At 37.6% G+C, this 21,415-nt stretch overlaps 1 protein-coding gene across 7 annotated transcripts in view; it reads left to right on the top strand.

Moving 5' to 3' along the window:
* LOC122699847 (synuclein alpha interacting protein) overlaps positions 1 to 21,415 on the top strand; it is a 153,869-nt gene that overhangs the window by 26,638 nt on the left and 105,816 nt on the right. Inside the window, exon 2 of one of the 7 annotated variants that reach the window (XM_043912259.1) lies at positions 2,892 to 2,988. The exons of 5 other annotated variants lie outside the window; for them this stretch is intronic. The gene's annotated coding sequence lies outside the window, so the exon portion shown is untranslated. Of the gene's footprint in view, positions 1 to 1,212; positions 2,989 to 21,415 lie in introns of those variants that run through there. One more of the 7 variants, XM_043912264.1, reaches the window with a different exon arrangement.

Here is a 21,415-nt window from a genome sequence, read left to right as displayed (position 1 = left end):
TATGGCTGACTGATCCCCACAGTCGAATCAGGTTACAAATGACACAAAACTTGCCTTGCTCTATGACAGTCGGCATCCTCTGATTTGTTTTCGACAGCACAACTGGAGTAGGCAAGATTCTCTTGTTACTTTGCTTATTTGAATAGGATACCGCTTGTGTCAGATAGTCCATGAGGACTTTAAGACATTTGTCAGATTTTCATATAATATTTCATCTTCTATAGTAAAAAAAGGAATAAAGCAAGTCATTGTAATATTTTCAGTCACATGTATTCTTTGATAAAAGTTAATGACAATCTCAATCTGAAGTATTTTATGTCTTTTCTCAAGCAGCGATTACTTTATTTGTATGTCTTTGGTTTCTACGCAAATCTTAATTTAATGGAGGATTTCAGAAACAGTTGAATGAAACAGATATTTTGACATGATTGATGCAGTGTCCCATATATATTGTATAACTGCATTATAAATTATTTGGGGCTTTAATATTGAAAACAGATGAAAGTATGTTTGCTTTTTGAAATGAGAAAAGAAGGATATTCCTCTACAAACTTGTAGAGGTTTGACTGTATCATGAATGCATGTCTTCATTAACAACCATAACTCAGCTTCCCAATTTATCAGTATTAATCTAAATGGCTGTAAAGTTAATTATCGGTCCTAGTGCTGCAGTCAAGATCAACTAAGAATTTATTATTTTTTTATTGTTCTGGGTATTAAAATGGTCACAGAACTAGAGTAATACTGTTTCATATCTATCTTTACATATATTAAGTTATGCTGATACTGATAATTTATAAAGTTTATGAATGAGAACCAAATTAAAGATGCCCTTTGAGTTCTCTTTTTTCCCCCACAGTGAAGTTAGGAATCAAGTAGTAATATAATATCTTGAGAATTCATATATAATGGACAAGGATTTAATGAAGACTTTCAGGTTTCACTGTTATTTTAGATCCCCATAGTATTTGAATGTGGTTTTGTATGTCATTTGAATCTTGGCCTACGTCTTCAAGGGAATGTTCATTTCCTAAAACCTCTTTATGGGATAAACATAAGCGTTTATAGAAGGATTCATGCACACCTCTGCTTCTAGGGTAGCCTAAAGGCGTGTGCATACACAGGCAGGAAGCTGTCAGATACCTGGAGGGGGACTTGGGTTTTATACAGGGGGGGGGGAGGGTGGCAGCTTGCGTGTTGGTGTCCTGATCTGAAGGAAGCAACTGGGTTTGTGATCATTTCGAAAAGTAGTACCAATTTCTCTACATCTAATGTTCAAGAGAAGATAAAAATATGGATGTTTTTGTAAAATTCCTTAATTTTAGAACACTGAGAAGACCAAATCAATCCCTGATGTGGGCTACATATGGCCCGAAGGCATCCAGTGTTCTCACTCCCATCTAAGTCATGGGAAACTGGAATTCTGATTGTCTTCCATTGGACATACATGGAATGCCAGTACAGTTTGAGTAAGAAACTAATTATCTTAATAGAATCTTCAAAATGGAATCAGAGCCAACTTTGGATAGATTTAAATTTTCTTCTTCAAGTGTGAAAAATGCTCCAGTTTTCTAGGTTAAGCCACATATATTTTAGTCCAAAAAGGAGGTGGGGGTATAGGAAGTTGGAATCCTGTTTCATTTGGGATACTGTCTTTTTATTGATTGGTCCAAAATTGAATACCCAATTTCCTCTTTCGCATTTATATCTCAGTTTGAGATTTCCTTTCCTGATTTAAGCCTTTGTGGCCAGTTTTTATCTGATCATTTGTCTGTCTGATATCCTTGATATGTTTTTGTAACATTTTTAACAGAAAATGTAAGTGCTGTTTGTGGAAAGCGAGTTGGTCGGCTGTGAAGGGTCTCTTGTGATTTCTCAGGTTGTGTTCACGTTCAACTGATGCTGGCTTCTAGAGCAGAAGTCTGGGAACTAACAATGAATGTTAGACCACTGAACATAGGTTTCTTTCCTTTCCAAGTCTGTCTACAGGGGCAGAGAGAAAAGATGAATGAGAATGGAAAATACATGCATGTAGCTGAGCAGGAGGTTAATTATATTAATTTCAGACTCAACCCAGCCTGAAGACAATATAATAATCTTATAAAAAATGGAATGCCAGCAAGGAGCCAAACTTCTATTACCTTTTTCCTTTTAAGAGCACAATATGTTATAGCAATCAGGAACTCATAAATTGCCCTTACAAGCAGTTCAGAAAAAATTACTGTGTAAAGCCTACTTAGAGTTGGAAACTGTGGAGAGATTCTTTTCCCCCATTGCACCTGAGGTGTTTTTTCCATGTGTTGAGTTTTGATTCAGTTGTTCAGTAGAGAACATGGGAATTCTGCTTTGTTTCTCAAACATGTGATGGATGTGGAGGGGTCAAGCTGAAACCGAGTTACTTTGAATACTGAGGAGCCAAATATAAATAGTACTCTGAAGTATGATTCCCTGAATATATATGTGAATACAGAGAACCATCCCATTTTCCTCTCCTTTGGACTGGGATCCCTGGTAAGAATGAAGTAGGGGATGAAGATGGGAATTAATGGAGGGAGAGATGAAATATTCCAGTGCCTTCTAACACAGACCTCTTCCTTACCTCACCAGAGAAGCTTTCGTTCCTTTCCTTCATCAATAAATACTGAGAATCACCAAGTAAAAGACCAGTGATTCAAAGTGTTGACACCTTGAAGCAAGGGAATGTTTTTCAAATAATTTATAGCAGCTATGAAAGTAATTTAAAAAGTTAATCTGCCCTTAAAGTATTCCGCTTTGTCAATTGTGCATGATATCCTCAGTATTTACTGTTACTTTGTGCTACAAACATAAACAATCATTTCAATGACCCTTTTTTATTAAAATATGTGAACACTTATATTTCATTATTTCAGAGAACCACATGAATCCCACAAGTCCGTGGAAATTTTAGAGTGAATTTTACTGCCTCGTCACCTGTGTCTAGACAAATTTATTAGGCACTTGCTGATGGTGAGTAATACCTGTTTATTAAGCTGATTTTCAGGCTGCTTACATGAGAACTTCCATAAATTAGCTCTAGTAACCTTAGGATTTAAACTTAAATAGAGATTAGGCATTTATAAATTGATTCTAGCGATCATGAAGTAAGAGGGAAGATATATGTTTTTAAATGCATTTTTGGCTTGAAACCCCTCCCTTACTTTCAACCCCAGGGGCCTGCTCTACCATAAAGAAGGACATATTTAAACGTTAGAATCTCTAGTGCCAGAAATTTCTACTTCATGTCTTGGCTAACCAGTGAGGATAATCAGCGCCTTGTCTCTCTTAAAACTGACAGGGTACATTTTTAAAGTGTTGACAGAGAAGTATACGGACTTTACAGGTTGAGCAGTCTCAGTTTCCTGGCCTCGATGAAGATTTTGAAACTTAAAGTTACTTTCAGTCGTCAGGGTAACACAGTGTGGTCAGTAAATGAACTGGCTACTTTAGTCATTGGCATTTTCTAGTTAACACATACAAATTGGTAGTGCATACTCTGAAATAACTTCCCTGGTAGCTCAGATGGTAAAGAATCTGCTTGCAATGCAGGAGAGACCCTGGTTTGGTCCTTGGGTCGGGAAGATCACCTGGAGAAGGGAATGACAACCCACTCTAGTATTCTTGCCTGGAGAATTCCACAGACAGAGGAGCCTGGCAGGCTACAGTCTGTGGTGTCACAAAAAGTCCGATGTGACTGAGTGACTAAGACTCCTCCAAGACTCTGAAATACAAAATCGACATTACTTATGGTTTTATGGTACCTTAATCAAAGGAACCATCTACTTCTCAGTTCGCAATTTAGTGTATTAAGAAGGCAAACCATTTAAAGACTCAGATTTATTAATCTTTTGGATATTAACCCAGCCCCAAGTTTTCAATGAAATCTGCCTAAGTGTGGGCAAATGCTAAGAACCTCTGGGTTTTTTTTTTTTTTTTTTTTTTTTTTTTTTTAGCACTTTTATTTGGAAAACTATAGGATTGTCTGTGCCTCTTGTCACTGTTTAGAACTTTGGTCTGTCTCATACCTCCTCAGAAAAGCAATGAAAGCCTTTGTCTCTTGGGGTTCTGTAGGAAATTGCATTGTTGGGGAAAGGCTCTACCATTTTAAGCCCACCTTTGGTATCTTGGTATCATGACTTCCCTGGTGGCTTAGATGATAAAGTGTCTGCCTACACTGTGGGAGACCGGGTTTGATCCCTGGGTCGGGAAGATCCTCTGGAGAAGGAAATGGCAACCCACTCCAGTATTCTTGCCTGGAAAATCCCATGGATGGAGGAGCCTGGTAGTCTACAATCCATGGAGTCTCAAAGAGTTGGACACGACTGACCAACTAAAATTTCACTTTCACTTTGGTGTCTTAAGAGATGCTGGATAGGAGTTACATGGTGTGTATTAAATAAACTATGAGAAAGCTTAGCAAATTTCAGTAAAATATGCTGTCTCCTAGCCACCGCTTTCTCTAGGAGAGTAGAACTTCCATGGGTGGTGCTTCATGAGATGTTTTGTATTTTAGCTATGTTTGCCCATCAGCTGCATGTCCTTACAGCAGTCAGGATATTGATCGCTAGCCATCAATATTAATACACCCAGAGTGATAATTCTTTGGTTTCTCCTTTTCTCCTACCTCTCCTCTCCTGTTATCTTATTATCCAAGTCACCCAGTCTAAGGGTAGAGAAACCTGAGACGGGTGGTCTGGGGATGGAAGAATGGAACCAGAACTGCTCTGTGTCTCATCTTGCCAGCGAGAGTCACTGCTCATTGCTCAGGTCCTCAGGTAGTGTCCATAGGAAGGACAACTACATGTGTCCAGTGACCTCTGGCAAGCAACAAGCTGGCATCTCTCTCAGTGATTCAGATCATTGGATATGGATTTGGGTGCTAAAGAAAAGGCAGGACCATTTCAGTCCATACACAGCTAGCTGTATCAGTAATGCCGTCAGTAATTACCAGAGCTTTATGCAGTGCCCAGTCTAGCGCAGGTCTCTGTGTAGTCACTTAATCCTCATGACAGGGGGGCTCTGATGACCATTATCCCCGATTGACAGATAAAGAAACTGGAGCTTATAGAGAGGCTAAGGAACTTGCAGTGGCCATTCTCCAGGTCAATGGTGGTGAAAGGACTCAATCCTGGTCCCAAACCCATAGCTTTAACACAGCCTGTGTCCTCCTAACTGTGTTCTTCACTCAGCAATATGGATAATGCATCCCACAGCGTGAGCTTCCTCATTTGTCCCTTTTTTTTCATGGTAACAGTGTGATAAGCAGGCTGTGTTCTTTTTCCAGTGGCAGAATGTTCAAGATATATTGTTCTTATCTTAGAGATGTATAGGGGATTTTTGCAATTGATATGTGAAGATCTATCTCTGTATTTTCCTTAAGTAAGAAACAAAATAGAATGTCTTTTTTCTTCCTTTCCTTCTAAGCTTGTGATTACACTTGCATTGGAAGAGATCCCACGGCAGATGGCATCTGAGAGTAGTTTTAACAAATATGTTCATTATAAACATTGTATGGCCTTCGTACCAACCAGGTTTTCTAATGACACAATAGAAACAGAAGATTTTAATGTTGAAACCTACTTAGGTACTTAGCTGTCAAACTAAATGGACTGGAGCCCATGAGGCTCCTCTGTCCATGGAATTTCCCAGGCAAGAATGCTGGAGTGGGTTGCCATGCCCTCCTCTAGAGTATCTTCCCGACCAAGGGATCAAACCCACATCTCTTAGGTTTCCTGCATTAGCAGGTGAGTTCTTTACCACTCACGCCACCTGAGAAATCCTGCCAAATTAAATCAGCCAAGTATTATTTTCTGCTAGCCTCTTATGTGGATAGCTCAGTGTCCACTTCTGGAGTTTAACCCTTGCCAGTCAAGTAGTTTTCTTATGTTCCCCCTTCATCTCACTATCCTCCTAGCAATCCCTACAGTCTAAAATCTTTTTACCGAAACCAAAGCTTACCATTATATTAGGTACATTTTTTTAATTCAATAATTTTCACTGGAGACTGTTGAAATTACTGCAAGTTTTAATAACTGAGTATTTGAAAGAACAGATAGCTTTTATATGTAAGCAGTTACTTAAACTGAAATAATGAAACGTTAGTAATTATATCTTTATTTTTGCTTGAATGAATCACTGAAACTGTTTTGTAAGTAAGTTCTGCATAGATACTCTTTAAAATGATATTCTTTGAAAATGTTTTTGGTTTTCTCTTAGGTGTAGGTATTGAGTGTTTGGGAGAGGCCAAGCATTCTTCATCATATATGGCAAAGCCTTTCCTCCTTGGTTCTCCTGACATTTGGGGTCAGATCGTTTATTATTGTGGGGGCTGTCTGTGTGCATTGGGGGATATCGAGCTGTATCTTTGGCCTCTACCAATCACATGTGAATGTGTAACCTCCTCCAAGATGTGACAGTTAGAAATGTCCAGACATTGTCCCATGTCCTCTAGGGGCAAAATCACCCCAGACTGAGAGGCGTTGCTCTGTGGTTCTCCAGCTGAGAAGTCTTAGTTAGAGAGGGATCAAAATATCAGCTCTGGTGATGACCAAGCTACAAGATAAGGTGACTAAGGTCTAAGACCATGATAGGTTTCTTTTTCCTTTCTTTTCAGACACCTTAACCCAAGTGTCATCTTACCATGCCTTCTCTAGCCACTCTGTTAAAAACTAGCACGACCCTATGACTCTCAGCCTCACTTGCTCTATTTATCTTCCTTGCACCCATCTCAGCCTGGAGTTATATATTGCTTGTTGTTTTTTTTTTCCCCTGTCAAAATGTAAGCTATATTACTTTCAAGACTCATTTCAGAAAATTTTAAATTGCCTTTTAAAAAAAATTTTTTTAATGTAAGTTATGTGAATGCAGGAAATTTGTTTTTTATTTAGTCCTGTAAGTGCAGTACACAGACCAATACCTGACACATAATTTGTAACCCATGAGAAATTATTGACTGAGTGGGTCAATTATTTAGAGACACTTTCTATAAGAAAAATAGAGTGAGGATATTAAAGATCACTAACATAGCTGAAAATAAATTGAGAGAATTGTTAATGGAAAAGAAGCACAGCTTCAAGTATAATAAAATCTACCTAATGATTTTATAATTAATTGTTTCATAATTGAGATTTAGGTTTTTCTCTCATTTGGTGGAATTAGTTGTACTAGAGTCCATTTTTCATGTCAACCAACAATGGCTTCAGATAAGAGAAAGCCTTGAGCTGTAAAGAAATAAGGAGAGAAAGTCCAGATGATGCTTGAAGTCAGAAAACATTTGGAAAGTACCAACATCTCTTATATAAGCAACCATTGAAAAATGTGTCAATAAGCAAAAGCCTGTCATTAGACGGTTTCACTGGAAGGTACGGAAAAACAAATACAGCATTCCTTAAAATGCTTGTTTTGTAGTTTGAGAAGTAACAATTGAAGTTTGGAATTTAAAGGAAATAATTTATTTATTGAGTTTGAAATTCTTATTCTGTATTTTAAAATCTTTTCTTGCTTTATGCTTACTTTTTCAGCTCCTTAAATTTAACCAATTGCCAAATGTTTATAAGTACCCTTAACATTCAGTCTTTTGAATTGAAGTAGTTGCCTTTAGTAGAAAATCTGAATTTCATCATAAAGATGGAACACAAAATCCTTGGCTTAGATATAAGGCCCAGAAATGAATATACTAAAATGCTGTCAGCTTAGCAAATAGTAAATATACACATGCCACCAAATGTGCTTTTGTCTTGAAGAATTATGGACATGTATACCAGGCATGGTGAAGATTGCAGACCCTTCAGGCTGTATACTGAATGCCGCTTGAAATTTTATATGACAGAAATAGCCAACCTGGCCATAGGCAGATGCCAGAATTCACTAGCATTGTCAACAAAAGGTCTGTGACAATTGATCTTTCAAAAAAAAAGTTGATATCAGATTTATTGTTGTTGGTTGATTAGGGTGCCCTCGTGTGTTTCCTAATTATACCACCTATTTAATTCTTTCAAAGTACCTATCGTTTCTTACTTTTAAACATAGGATCAAAATAATTAATGAAAATACTGGGTTTTTTTTTTTTCCTCATACATGCTTCTTGAGATATATGTAAAGTCCTGAAGAGTCCAAGGCAGCCCTAGGTCAGTGGATTGGGCCCTGTTTATCATGGATTAGTCACAGAAGTAGAAGAACCAAAAGAACAGTGTGTCCTATTCCTCTTGTTTGTTGTGGGTTGAAGGGGTATTGGCTCTCCTGGTCTTCCTTAGTGTGTTGGCAGTATGTCCTTGCCTGAGACCTTTCTCTGAGGCTCTCTGTCCAGTGTTATTCCCATCCTCCATTGGTGGCATAACATGATCATATCTTATCCCTCATGGATTATAGCCTAGCTCAACATCTGGAGCCAGAGGTTTTGGTATAGTTTTATAATGGAAATAGGATGCGTGGAAGAGACCGGAAACAAAGAGGAGATAGAGTAGACTTTCATTCCCTGAGATTCTGTCTGATAGGACATTTTAGGAATGTGTGCGTGCTCAGTCACTTCAGTCATGTCCGACTCTTTGCAAACCCATGAACTATAGCCCCTCTGGCGGCTCTGTCCACGGGATTTTCCAGGTAAGAGTGCTGGAGTGGGTTGCCATGCCCTCCTCCAGGGAATCCTCCTGACCCAGGGATTGAACCCACGTTTCCTGTAGCTCCTGCATTACAGGTGGATTCTTTACCAGCGAACCACTGGGAAAGCCCCATTTTAGGAATTTATTCAATCAATGGACATATTAAGTTTCCATTACATGCAAAACATCCTGATGCGTGATATGGGGGATACAGAGATGAGTATGAATTGCTTTTTTTCCTGCCCTCCAGGAAAGCATGCCTTCTAATGATTTCCTTCCTTGAAGAGGTAGTCCACTACAACCCAAAGCTACAGGTCTTTCTGGAAGTGTTAGAGATTCAGGAAAATCATGCTCTTGTGACTTTTGCACATCTAACAGGATGGCTTACACTGTATCGTTTGGTAGCATTTTTGTACTTCTTTAGAATTCATCCTCGCAAGGACTTTTTTAAAACTTAAAAATGTATTTCATTTATCCCATGATTTGTTCTGTGTGGTTTTATATTTTCTAAGTACATTAGCATCACTAGAAAAAGTTAAAAATAGAATTCCAGTATTAAAGATGAGGGGATAGAGTTTGTCTCAAATAGCTGATGATGTTTCCAGAGTCAAACAAAACTTTCTCTTTTCTCTTCATTCAAGTAGAAGGCAGTTTCACCAATGAACTCAGCTTCCGCCTCCTGCAAAGCATGGATTCATGGACTAATAGAGTTTTAAAACTCTAAAATTATTAGAGATAATTTCAGGGACAGCGAAATTAGTAGACACTGAAATACACATCTTCCTGCCAGTCACTGAGTAATAGGAATTTCACATTCTTATCTGCTTATCTGATGATTTCCTGGGGTTTGGGTGAATGAAAATAGAGTTGATAAATGATCTACTTGATCTATTTTGGGCATGTCCAGGGTATAGTAGCAGAAAGCTGAGAAGCCAATTCTAAAATTTTTTAGTAGTCACAAAAAAGTAATAATGTTGACTGCTGAGATATATTATAAACTGTGGGGTTGTTAAGAGACACTAATGACATGGATATAATTACGGATACAATGAAAGCAGTTGTCAGTGGATTGTGTAGGGTTTCTTTTAAAATCACATTAACAAGATTACCGAATAATTAGAACACAGTTTGAGGCAAGCTTTGCAGGAATGATTCCCAGATGTGAGTGAGCTAATTTTTATCATTAGATTAAACTCAGTGTTTTAATGCAGCTGAAGCAAAAAACATATACTTCAGTAGGACTTACAGGAAGCCAGAGTTGTTTGACTTTCTTCATTTTACTTACAAATTATTTGAAAAGATAGACTATGAATTCTTCGTCATCCATAATATATTATGGCTTTCTGGAAGGTCTGTGTGAGCAGTGCTTTTCAAAGCTTGCTGGGATAAAGTGGTCATCATAGCATCTTTACCACAAAGAACATCTGCTCACCAGCTCTGCCTTCTTTGGTTGTAGGAGTGCTTTAGGGAATGATTTCTTTTTTGTCTCTTGACAGACTTCTGTGCTCAAGGCCAGATTGCAGAGATAACAAGTGTGTGTGTGTTTGTATGTGTGTGTGCACACAAGTGTAGAGTATGCTAAAATCATAAGACTAACCATATAAGAACATGTTGTTTCTCCGGGTATCCTGGAAGTTCTTGGTTCTTTCACATATGTGTAGATATTCTCAATTTGAAAAAAAAATACTGATTTTCATTTGTCTCCCTTCTGATTATGCTCTCAATTTTTAGAGATGTTTTACATTTTTAACTAAAGTAACACATTCATCCTGGTACCTTGGAATGATGAGCATCGTATTCAAGCAGTTCTGTTTGTGTCTTATTTATAGAATATTGTGAAAAGAAATATCTAATGCATTTTCATCTAAAATAGAACTGTGATGTTTTTGTGGGAGAAAAAGATTGAATTTGCAAACATTCATCCTGATTTTTCCTCTCATGCCATTTCTTATTAAAAACATAAAAATAAGTGCTTCCCTTCCTATTTCTCTCTTTTTCTCAGCCTTTGAATATTGAACATAACCAAGCACATTATGAGAAAAGCAAATTATTTGTATTTTGTTTTTACCTCTTAATTTTCAATATGTAAAAAATCCCACAAATATTGATTATATTTTTCTCAAATTTCTGGTATCCTCCCATTATTTCAGATTCTGAGGGACATATATCTATCATTCAAAAGATATTAACAGTTGGTATACAAAGGGGAAAATCTTAATTTTCCAAGTATTTTATATGTTCCTTAAGTAAATGTGGGACATAGAAGCAATATAAAGTTTATTTTCTCATATTTGTTAAGACATCTTTGTTCCTTAAAGGGAAAAAAGATATATGAACCTGGCTTTCAATTTCTGGAACATTATGGTCTAGAGAATTACTGTTGTTCATTACCTTGATGTTCTTAAATAATGTTCTGATAACAAGAGCCTTCATTGTCTAAGTCCTCACAGTTTGGTTACAAGGTGAACTGTCATAAGAGGAAAATACTTACTGATAAAGTGACTGGTTATAAAAGTAGCCTTCTAAATCTCACTAAGCTGATGTTGTTATTAATCAGTTTTGGCTGATTATAAGATGCTTACAACAATGTAACACACAAAAAAATGCAATGCTAAAAATATGGTACACATGCAATCCATATAACAAATTGATTGCAAGAATTCATTAATGCTGGGACATCCCTGCTAGCTCAGTGGGAAAGAATCCACCTGCCAGCACAGAAGACATGGGTTTGATGCTTTAACTGGTAAGATCCCACATGCCTCGGAGCACCGAAGCCTGTGCACCACGACAACTGAGGCTGTGCCCTAGAGCTGGGAAGCCACAACTACTGAGCCCACATGTGCCAACGACTGAAGCCCCAGTGCCCTGGGGCCCAAGCTCTGCGACAAGAGAAGCCACTGCAATGAGAAGCCCAAGCACCACAGCTGGAGGGTAGCCCCTGCTCACCACAACTAGAGGAAAGCTCATGCAGCAGTGAAGATCCAGCATAGTCAAAACTAACTAACTAAATAAATAAAATTACATATATAAAAAAAGAATTCATTAATTCAAAACAATTCATCCTGGAAAACTGCCTAAATCACACATAAATCCGTTGATAAATGAGGATCCGGCAGAGTGAGACCAATGAACAATTAAAAATGAGAGAACAAAAATGGATGAGGACATAAGTAGATGTTTCATATGAAAATTATTTTAGAATCAAAGGGCAAGAGGAACCCCTGGGAAAATTGATGACATTTTTGAGTATTCTTTGAAATAATAGCTCTAGTTTAGGTTGAACTGTAGTGTAATTTTGTCAGGAAAGAAAAATTATGTCTACTCGATTCAATCTTTACTCCAGTTCATTGCTGCAGTTATAGCTTAAAATTTTCTTTATGATATAATTTTAATGAATTTATTTAAGATAATAACCCGACATTATGTTTTTCACTATTTCAGTGAAAAGGTGGCTTAGCCTTTTCCTGTTACCAATTTTTCTCTGATAATGAAAGCCTCATGATAAAGCCACCTGAACTATTCATTACCAGATGGACTATGAATTATCCATCACCAGTAATTATGAGTAGGATGTGCCTCAGTTGTTTCCTTCATTAAAAGCCCAAAGTATTTATTTGTTTCATCTCAAAATACTTATTTAGCACAATAATTCTCAACTCTTGTCAGGCTTTAAAATGACTTGCTCCCAGGTTCCACTCCAAGAACAGCTAAATGAGAATCTCTGAGGGTTGGAGCTTGAGAAAAACTGGGTTTTTTTTGTTTGTTTGTTTATTTGTTTTTAAGACTTCCTATGAGATTCTAGTGAGTACCACTGATAGTACATCAAAAGGTATTAACTTCCAGTAATTCGCTTTGCAGAATCAAAAAAATGAATATGGCTGTTTTCTTTCTACTAGCACTGTTTTAATGTATTAAAAAAGTTCTCGAGTTTTCCCTTACATAAGTCAAATTTGAAAAAGTAATGGTAACCTGTTAGGTCTTTATTGACAAGAAAGAGAGTATTCTTAACCATAATAACTCATTTCTGCATTTTGAACTATATATTTCTTTAACTTTTTTTTCTGCTGTTAATTACTCTCTTTAAAGAAAACATCACAGTGCTACTTGTGTTCCTGAGAGGTTGAGGATCTAGGAGGCAGGGCCTCTTCAGACTTGTCACACTTCTCTTTCTCTATTCTTTTCTGCATCTGTAAGTGTACCCTGCAGGAGACCCTGGTTCAACTCCTGGGTCGGGAAGATCCTCTGGAGAAGGGATAGGCTATCAACTCCAGTATTCTTGGGCTTCCCTATGGCTCAGCTGGTAAAGAATTTGCCCGCAATGTGGGAGACCTGGGTTCAATCCCTGGGTTGGGAAGATCCCCTGGAGAAGGGAAAGGCTACCCACTCTAGTATTCTGGCCTGGAGAATCCATGGACTGTAAAGTCCATGGGGTTGCAAAGAGTTGAACACAACTGAGCGACTTTCACTTTCACTTATTCCCTAAATCTACGGTGGTGCCTCATTGAGCTGAAATACTTCTGATGGAACTGCCTTGCCTGTGACCATCCTGTCTATCTACCTGTCTTGCCGCCTCCCACCCTCGCCAACCTATAGACCACCTCTGAACTTCCACACCCGTCTGCTGCCCCATCAGCTGAATGTTCTTAAGAAAGAGCCACTATAAAAAAAAAAAAAAAAAAGAGCCACTATATTGTATTTCTCCCTGTGTGAATAGTACAGTTTTCTCATATTAGATACACACTCAGTAAGTTCTTAAGAAATTATGGAAAAGGATCTAATGGCAGAGAGAATCTCAATATTTCATTCAGCTATAATGGAAGTTTATTCTGTACAGATTTATTTCAGGAATTGCATCTTTTTGATCATGGCATATTTCTACATTTGGAATAAGTTAAGCACAGCAGTATCTGAATTCAGGAGTCCATCTCACCTGAAAGACTTGTAAATGCATAAATGGGTTTGCTGATTTTTATGTTTTAGTGGAAAGAAATATGACAGATAATTTTGTAAGTTCCCATTAAAAATAGAAGATTTCTTTTATCTTAATGCAGTTTCTCAGAATTAGTTTCAGCTTATATAATTTTTAATTGGGATGACATGATTTTTAATATCATTGTTTGATTTCAGTACACACTAAATAGGTATTACAGTTGAGATTCCTGCATTTCTTTTGTGCACAAAGAATAATGCCTCACAAGATGTTTACAATTAAAAGAGTTTTGCTTGAATCATTGTTCATTACTAGAAAAGTCTCAGAAATCACCTTTTTATACTTTAGCTCAGACTGACTCACAGTTCATCACTGACCAACTTTAATTGCAAATGTTTGGGGGCAAAATCATGTTATTTTAGTTTTTTTGGTGCTTATGTGTGCAACAAAGACCAGGGATCATGGAAGGTGTGTGATGGGGTGGTCACGAGATGGGTGTCCAAACAAGTCAGGCTGCTTCCTGGCAAAGCTGGACAAAAAGGTGGGTCCCAGATGAGAAAGTGAGATGAAAAGAAGGTAGATGAGATAAAGGTGTTCACAAGAGATTGGGGTGGTACTGAGGGATTTCTTGAGGCTTAACTGAAGCCAGAACACCAAAGACCATGTAATAACATCTAGTCTTTATTCTTGCTCGTAGTGTTGAGTGCTGTTTACTTTCTTTAATCCTGAAGATCTTTGTTAGAAACATTAGCTCTGTATCTAGGGCATCAGTTACTATAACCCAGATCTTATTTTACCTCTAACATTTTCTATTGATTCAGCATATAAACTTCAGTGTTCTTTTGGATATGAAAGTGTTATCCTTTTTCATGCTTTTTTTTTTTACTGTAAGTTTTATGGTGTCTTCTCTTCTCATTTTACATCTGTCCCCCCATTAATAGATGTGCTTTTTGACTCCAGAGGAAAATTAAGAATGTGGACTGATTAAAGACATTATTTCGTCTGTAGTGGTTGTGTACTTGGCATAGGCATTAAATAGCTTTTTTTGTTTTGTGTTTGATATCATTAGGACCCAAACAGGCCTGGACAGAGGGTACTAATCAGCGGCATTCAACATCTCTGTGTTTGGACCCAGCCCTCTAAGTGGGATGTTTGTATTGACCTCATCGAGGAAGGCTGGCTGCTTAGCAAATTTGGCCAAGCCTGTCCCAAACTAGAAGAGTTTGTATACAGTATGTGGGCTTTAAAGCAGAAAACCAGATGATGCCCTTCCTCAAAAAGAAGGATTTGTCAGTAATGATGACCTGTTGTTTCCCCAAAAGCGAGATACTGTGATCTCACCCACTGTTATCCTCTAGGAGGCAGGCATGTCTGATTCATCTAATGGCTGTATTGGAAACAACCAGGCTTATGACAGATTGGCAAAGTGCAGTCTAGAAAATCTTGGATGTTCAGCGTTTGTTTATAATGTTTTCACAAATGTATTAAGTTGGTACATGTGGTAATTTCTGCGAAAGTCATTAATTACTTTTTTGCCTCTGCACCTCTTCTGGATTTTATCCATTGCCTCCCAGAAAAATGAGTTTCCTGTATAACCAGTTCTACCTTGTCATCAAAGAAGATTACACCACTGCTTGCATTAAAGGCTCAGGGGTCTTTGCAAAATTTCCAGGAATTTTTTAAAACTATTCTTTTCTTTACTAAGATGTCTTTTAAAAAACATCCATAGATAAAATAGCTTTCTTTTAAATTATTGGAGTTTCCATTGGACTCTCATTAATAAGATTAAAGTCCAAGTTTCTGCTAAGTTATCTTCTTTGATTACTGAGCTTTCTTCTTCTCTTACTGAAGGACAATTGTAAATATGGAATTATATTGGTTTTTTTCATTTGCCAGATTTTATGGTATCATAAACATTAGCAACCTTTCTTCATGGTTCTATATAAGGATTAGAAAATAGTTCCTCACTACAGAAAAGGTTCTTGGAGGTTTTTAAGAAATGTTTTTTAACCTTTTTAAAATTTCATATAGCTTTTGTATTTATTGATTTGATATTAATGCATTGCATATTAATATAAAGGCCATATACTGTAATTTTGGGGTAAGATTTGACCTCATAGACCTCCTGAGTCCTATTCTAATGAAGGACCAAACTTGGAAAGTAAATATTATTTGCCCTGGCTTACATTACCTGAGTCTGAAAACAGGGAATAAGAATTGTTAACATTTTAAAAAGTGTACTCAGTTTGATGGCCTTGTTTCTTTGGTTTACTAATTAACATTCTTATGTACAAAATCAAAGATTTTTATTTATTTTATTGTTGTTTTCTTAGATAGCAAAACTTTTTAAGGAAGTGCTTTATTTTGACCTCACTATATCTTTGATTATTTAAGACAATAAGGCAAAATTTCTCACTTATGAAAGAACTAAGTTTCTTTTTCATTTTTTGTGTCATTTCTGCTTATTTTTCAAAGTTTTCTTATTACCAAATATTGCTTGAAAGTCATCTATGATCCTAGCTCAATGAAGTGTCTACATTTTCTCTGAGAACTTTGGAATTTTGCTTTCCCAAATTCAGAACCTAAATGCAGGAAAATAAAATAACAAATCACCAGGATATCTTTTACACCTAAAACAATTTTTGAGACTTCACAGACACTGAAAATATCACAGAGATTTATACTTTCATCTTATAAAAAGAGAAGTGCTAGAAACAGTTTTGCTTGAAATGTTACTGTTGTAAAAGTTTATAGGAAGACTTGTCTAATAAAAATAGACTCTCAGCCTTCCCTATGATACAATTGTATAAATTGTTATTAATATAAATATTAGTATAAATATTTCAGAAATTGCTTTATGGGAAGTTCCTGGATATTTGTCAATTTTCCCACTTTCGTAATATTTTCAACAGCCTTTATTTGTGGAGCAATTTTTAATTCACAGCAAAATTGAGAAGAAGATATAGAGATTTCCTGTAGACCTCCTGCCCCCATACCTACTTGCACAGCCTCCCCCATTATCAGCATTCCTCACCAGAGTGGTACATTTGTTAAAATTGGTGACCCTATATTTGCATAGTAGTATCACCCAGAATTCATAGTTTACCTTAGGGTTTGTTCTCGGTGGTCTACGGTTGACGGATTTGTACAAGTGTGTAATAGGCCTGTATCTATCTTTCCAGTATCATACAGAGTAGTTTCACTGCCCTTTAAATTCTGTGTCTTCTGCCTATTCCTCCTGTCCTCCAGAACTTTTTCTCACTCACTGTGAACCTTGTAAAGAGAAGCAGTCTTTTTATTCCTCACAGTTACAAGCCAAGAAAAAAATCCTTGTGAATAAATGACAACATAAAACAATTTTGGGTTCCTTGAAAAGAAGATATGAATCCATTTTTAAACAAATATTTCTTTTCATTGTCTTCATGTATTTGAGTTGCAGGCTACTCACTTTGTATCTTGCTTTACAGATAAATAAATGGTTAACCAGAGTTGATATACCATGGCTCTAAATGAACAGTTAATAGAACTGTGGACTCTGGAAAGTTTGTCTAGAACAGGTCTGGAATCACCACCAGTTTCCAGTTACTTATCGCCAGTGGATGCAGAACCCCATCAACATGGGAAATCCTTTAATACACATTAAGACTAAGATGATATTGCCTAGGATGCATCTGCTATGGTTCTGTTTATTACTGAGATCAGTTATATTGCCTTGGCTGTTTTCAAAAGTATTTTTCTTGTGTATTGCTTTAGTAGTTAGCATCAGTAGAATTAAAGCTGGAAGGAATGAACAATTATACACACTATTATGGATGAATATTTCAAACAGCAATGTGTTGAGCAGAAGAAACCAGGTACAAGGGTATACACTTTGTGATTGCATTTATGTAAAGTTAGCAAGGCCAACCAGTCTGTTGTGTTAGAATTCAGGATAGTTGTCAGTTAGGATTGGGGAGGGGCAGTGACTGTCATGGGACAAGAGGGAGATGGACTCAGCTTGTGAAAATTTGTTAAGCTGTACAATTATGATTTGTGTATTTTTAACCAAAAACTTGAAATAATTATAGCAGTTATAAGATAATTGAGGGGAAGAAACAGCTGCTGAGTTAAAGCAGGAATAGTAGGAGGGCCCAAGATGGGGATGGGGTGAGGCTGAGCCAGGGTGAATGCCACTGGTGTAACCCAAGCACCATGTTTTGGAGCAAAGAAAAGAAGGGTTCCCCTAGAGACAAATTACACAGCTACTTGATGACAGCATTTATTAACGTATTTAATAATGCATGCATATTGAGCATGTACTGTGTCCTAGCTATGGGGCAGGATGCCTGTATATAGGTGGAAACCGGAGTGACCCTGCCAGATCCTGCCCTTTTGGAGTTTCTTTATTTTTTCAGAACAACTCCTGATTGTCTTTATTTGTTCATTTTACATTTTTATTGGAGTATAGTTGCTTTACAACATTGTTTTAGTGTCTGCTATAGAGATAAGTAAATCAGCTCCATATATACATGTATCTCCCCTCTTTTTGGATTTCCTTCCCATTTGGGTCACCACAGAGCATTGAGTAGAGTTCCCTGTGCTGCATAGGATGTTCTTATTAGTTATCTATTTTATACATATTTTATACATAATGGGTTTCCCTTGTGGCTCAGCTGGTAAAGAATCTGCCTGCCATGTGGGAGACCTGGGTTCAATCCCTGGGTTGGGAAGATCCCCTGGAGAAGGGAAAGGCTACCCACTCTAGTATTCTGGCCTGGAGAATTTCATGGACTGTATAGTTCATGGGGTTGCGAAGAGTCAGACATGACTGAGAGACTTTCACTCACTCATTTTTATACATAATAGTGTATATATGTCCACCCCAATCTCCCAATTCATCCCATCTACCCTCCTTTACCCCTTGGTATCCATAGGTTTGTTTTCTATGTCTGTGTCTCTATTTCTGCTTTGTAAAGAAGATCATCTATACCATCTTTTTCAGATTCCACATGTAGACATTAATATACGATATTTGTTTTTCTCTTTCTGACTTAGAAGTCAGGTTTTTTAGCTGACTCATTTACATGACCCGCCCCGCCTAGTAGACATTTGAGTTTGCATTTCCTTGGTTCACATTCATCTTCCTATTTCAGAAAGCTGGGCATTTCATTTTGTTAAGGCACAGGCTAGAATTTCCTTTCTTCTTCTACTTGTTGCATGTTTTGTTGTGTTCAAGGAAGAATGTTCTGAGAATTGTGTTTAATATTCTTTGCAAAAGACCCTGGTCTTCCAGAGAGGCTGTGATAGGGAGCAGAGAGAATTCTTGCTACATCCTCCTCTTGGCCCATAGAAATGAGTCCCCATCATGTCTGTGTGGGTAAACTCATTCACAGCACTTGGCTCCCAGGCTTGTCATTTGATCAGGCTCTCATCTGCATGTCAATGAGGCTTAAAGCCCATGGAAAGAATTAACTGGTCTTGGATGTTTATGCAGCTTTTCAGCAAAGGCAATTGAAAGCAAAGTTGCCCTGACTGAGTTGATTGTCTTGGAGCAAATATATAGTGAAGTAATCATGTTAATATTATGTGACTAGAGTTATATGACATTTTCAGTGATCAGCCTAGTAGGAGTTTAAACATGAGCAAAAACACAAACTAATCAAAAACAGTAAATGAAACATCCCTTTTAAAGCAGATCAACTGGCCTTTTATTTTTATACTCTTTTTTTTCAGAGTGAAGCATAGGACAAACTCAGGTTTCTTTGGAGTTTATGAACCATGTTTTCTATTTTCTATTGCATTTCAAAACCAACAATATTAATTTCCAGTTGTATTTCTTTTCTGTTAGGGCTAATTAAAGAAAACATGTTTGTTTTTCTAGGCACACTCCCAAATTTGCAAGTGCAAGGATACAAATTCTGGTTTTATGTTCCAAAGGAATGTTTAGGTTTTGAGATCATACTACTCTTTAGTAAAATAAAAGTTAGTGTGTGAGGTGGGTACATGCATTCTTTGTTCAAGAGTGTAGCCTCATACCATAGACGTTTCTAGAGAGGTAAGCAAATTCCATGCAAAGACTTTTCTGTTACTTCTCCACAGGTTACATAAACACACAACAGATTCAACTCAGATTTAAAATCGTGTTTCAGAGGCTATAAATTTATTAGGTAAGACCCCTCAAAATTTGTACATTCCTTTTGTTTGCGTTAATGTTTCTCATCTGTAGGATGGCCTCCCCTAAAAAAAAAAAAATCTCAAAAAAGCTTGATGTTCACGTTCTTTCAAAGTGAGAAATAGCCATATAAGATCCTTCATGATTTTTCCTTCTAAGTAAAGTTGAAGCAACTCTGTGCCAATACATAATAGTATAGAGCAGTGGTCCCCAACCTTTTTGGCACCAGGGACCAGCTTTGTGGAAGACAGTTTTCCCATGGATCGAGGGCCATGGTGAAAGGGGAGGTGGTTCAAATGCATTACATTTATTATGCACTTCATTTCTATCGTTACATCAGCGTCACCTCAGATCAGCAAGCATTAGATCCTGGACATTGGAGACCCCCTGGTATAGAGTGAAGCCCTATTCTATAAAGTGATTAGGGTATAAACTTGGTGCGTGAGGCAGAAAATACGTCTAGTCACAATAACCCCTGAATGCCTGTTAAATTGCCCTTAAAATCCACCTTCCCATAAGCCCAGTGCTGTCAGCTTTTCCTCCAACATTGGAAACAGTGCTTTGTCTTTGCACATCAGATGATGTAGGGCCACATTATAGGGAAAAGTAACACTAGATCCTACACGACATGGTAGGATTCCCACAGCATGAAATGGAACCAAATCAATGGTTGGAACAGCTAATTTCCTATCTTGAGTCTCATGCTCATTTTCAGGCCCAGACTCGTTGAGGAGAATGGTGAGTAGAATTTCTCATGTTATGTCAATTGCCTTCCTTCCTCCCTCCCTCTCACTACAGAGCTGAATTTAAGTTAATGCCTATATTCAATGATACCACTGTATCTGTGAGGCCCCCCCAGGGCTTTTTCTGTGCATAACACACCAACAGACGTGTTAGGGAAAATATGTTATCAATTCCAGGGTTAAACACTTGAAAACAGTACAGTAATGAAAGGTTGAAGTGGTCTGAACCCCAACTCTCCTACTGGATAACATATGATTATGGTTTAGTATAACTGGTTCTGAAGGTGGGTGGCATTTATACGTGTATAAATATATGTAGATTGTGTTTAATACTGTGCCAAAATGTATTTTGGCAACAATAGATGTTGCAAGAGTTGGCTTCCTTTTTAAAAGGTCATTACACAGTTTATATGCCTGAAGTTCTTTCTGACTGGATTGAAATAATTGGGCACATTTTACTTACAGTTTTATACACACACACACATACACACACATACACAGGCTTCCTGACATGTTGATAAGGGCTTTTATGGTTTGACTGCTTCTGGGAGTTTGAGCACCATGTTTTTCTCACACTGTTCGACAGTTCAAATGGCACTCCATCCCCAGAGTGATACTGGGGATTAGCCCTACAGTTCCCTTTCAAATCGACCTCCTTGATTTCTTGCTTTCCTTTCTGTCACACACATGCACTCTCACCACCAGTTGTGCATCTCCGAGGCCTGTCGGCCCCACCCTCTGAGCACACTGGAGTCGGGCACTGGAGTGGTCCTAGCCAAGCCACTGCAGCATTAGGCCTGACTCTGGGCTCCCTCCTGAGTGCTGTTTCTACTCTTCCATTCTTGCAGTTTGGTCTCTAACCAGCTGCTTGTCTGATCTCATTAAATATAAATCAGCTTATGATACTGTCTCTGGTTGCAACCATTCACTGGCTTCCCTCCACCATCAGAGTAAACTTCAGACTCCTTTCCAT

Source organism: Cervus elaphus, chromosome 9 (genome assembly GCF_910594005.1).
Source record: "Cervus elaphus chromosome 9, mCerEla1.1, whole genome shotgun sequence".
Classification (NCBI taxonomy): Eukaryota; Metazoa; Chordata; class Mammalia; order Artiodactyla; family Cervidae; genus Cervus; species Cervus elaphus.
Note: the sequence above shows the minus strand (reverse complement) of the source record. Positions and strands in the feature narration are given on the sequence as shown.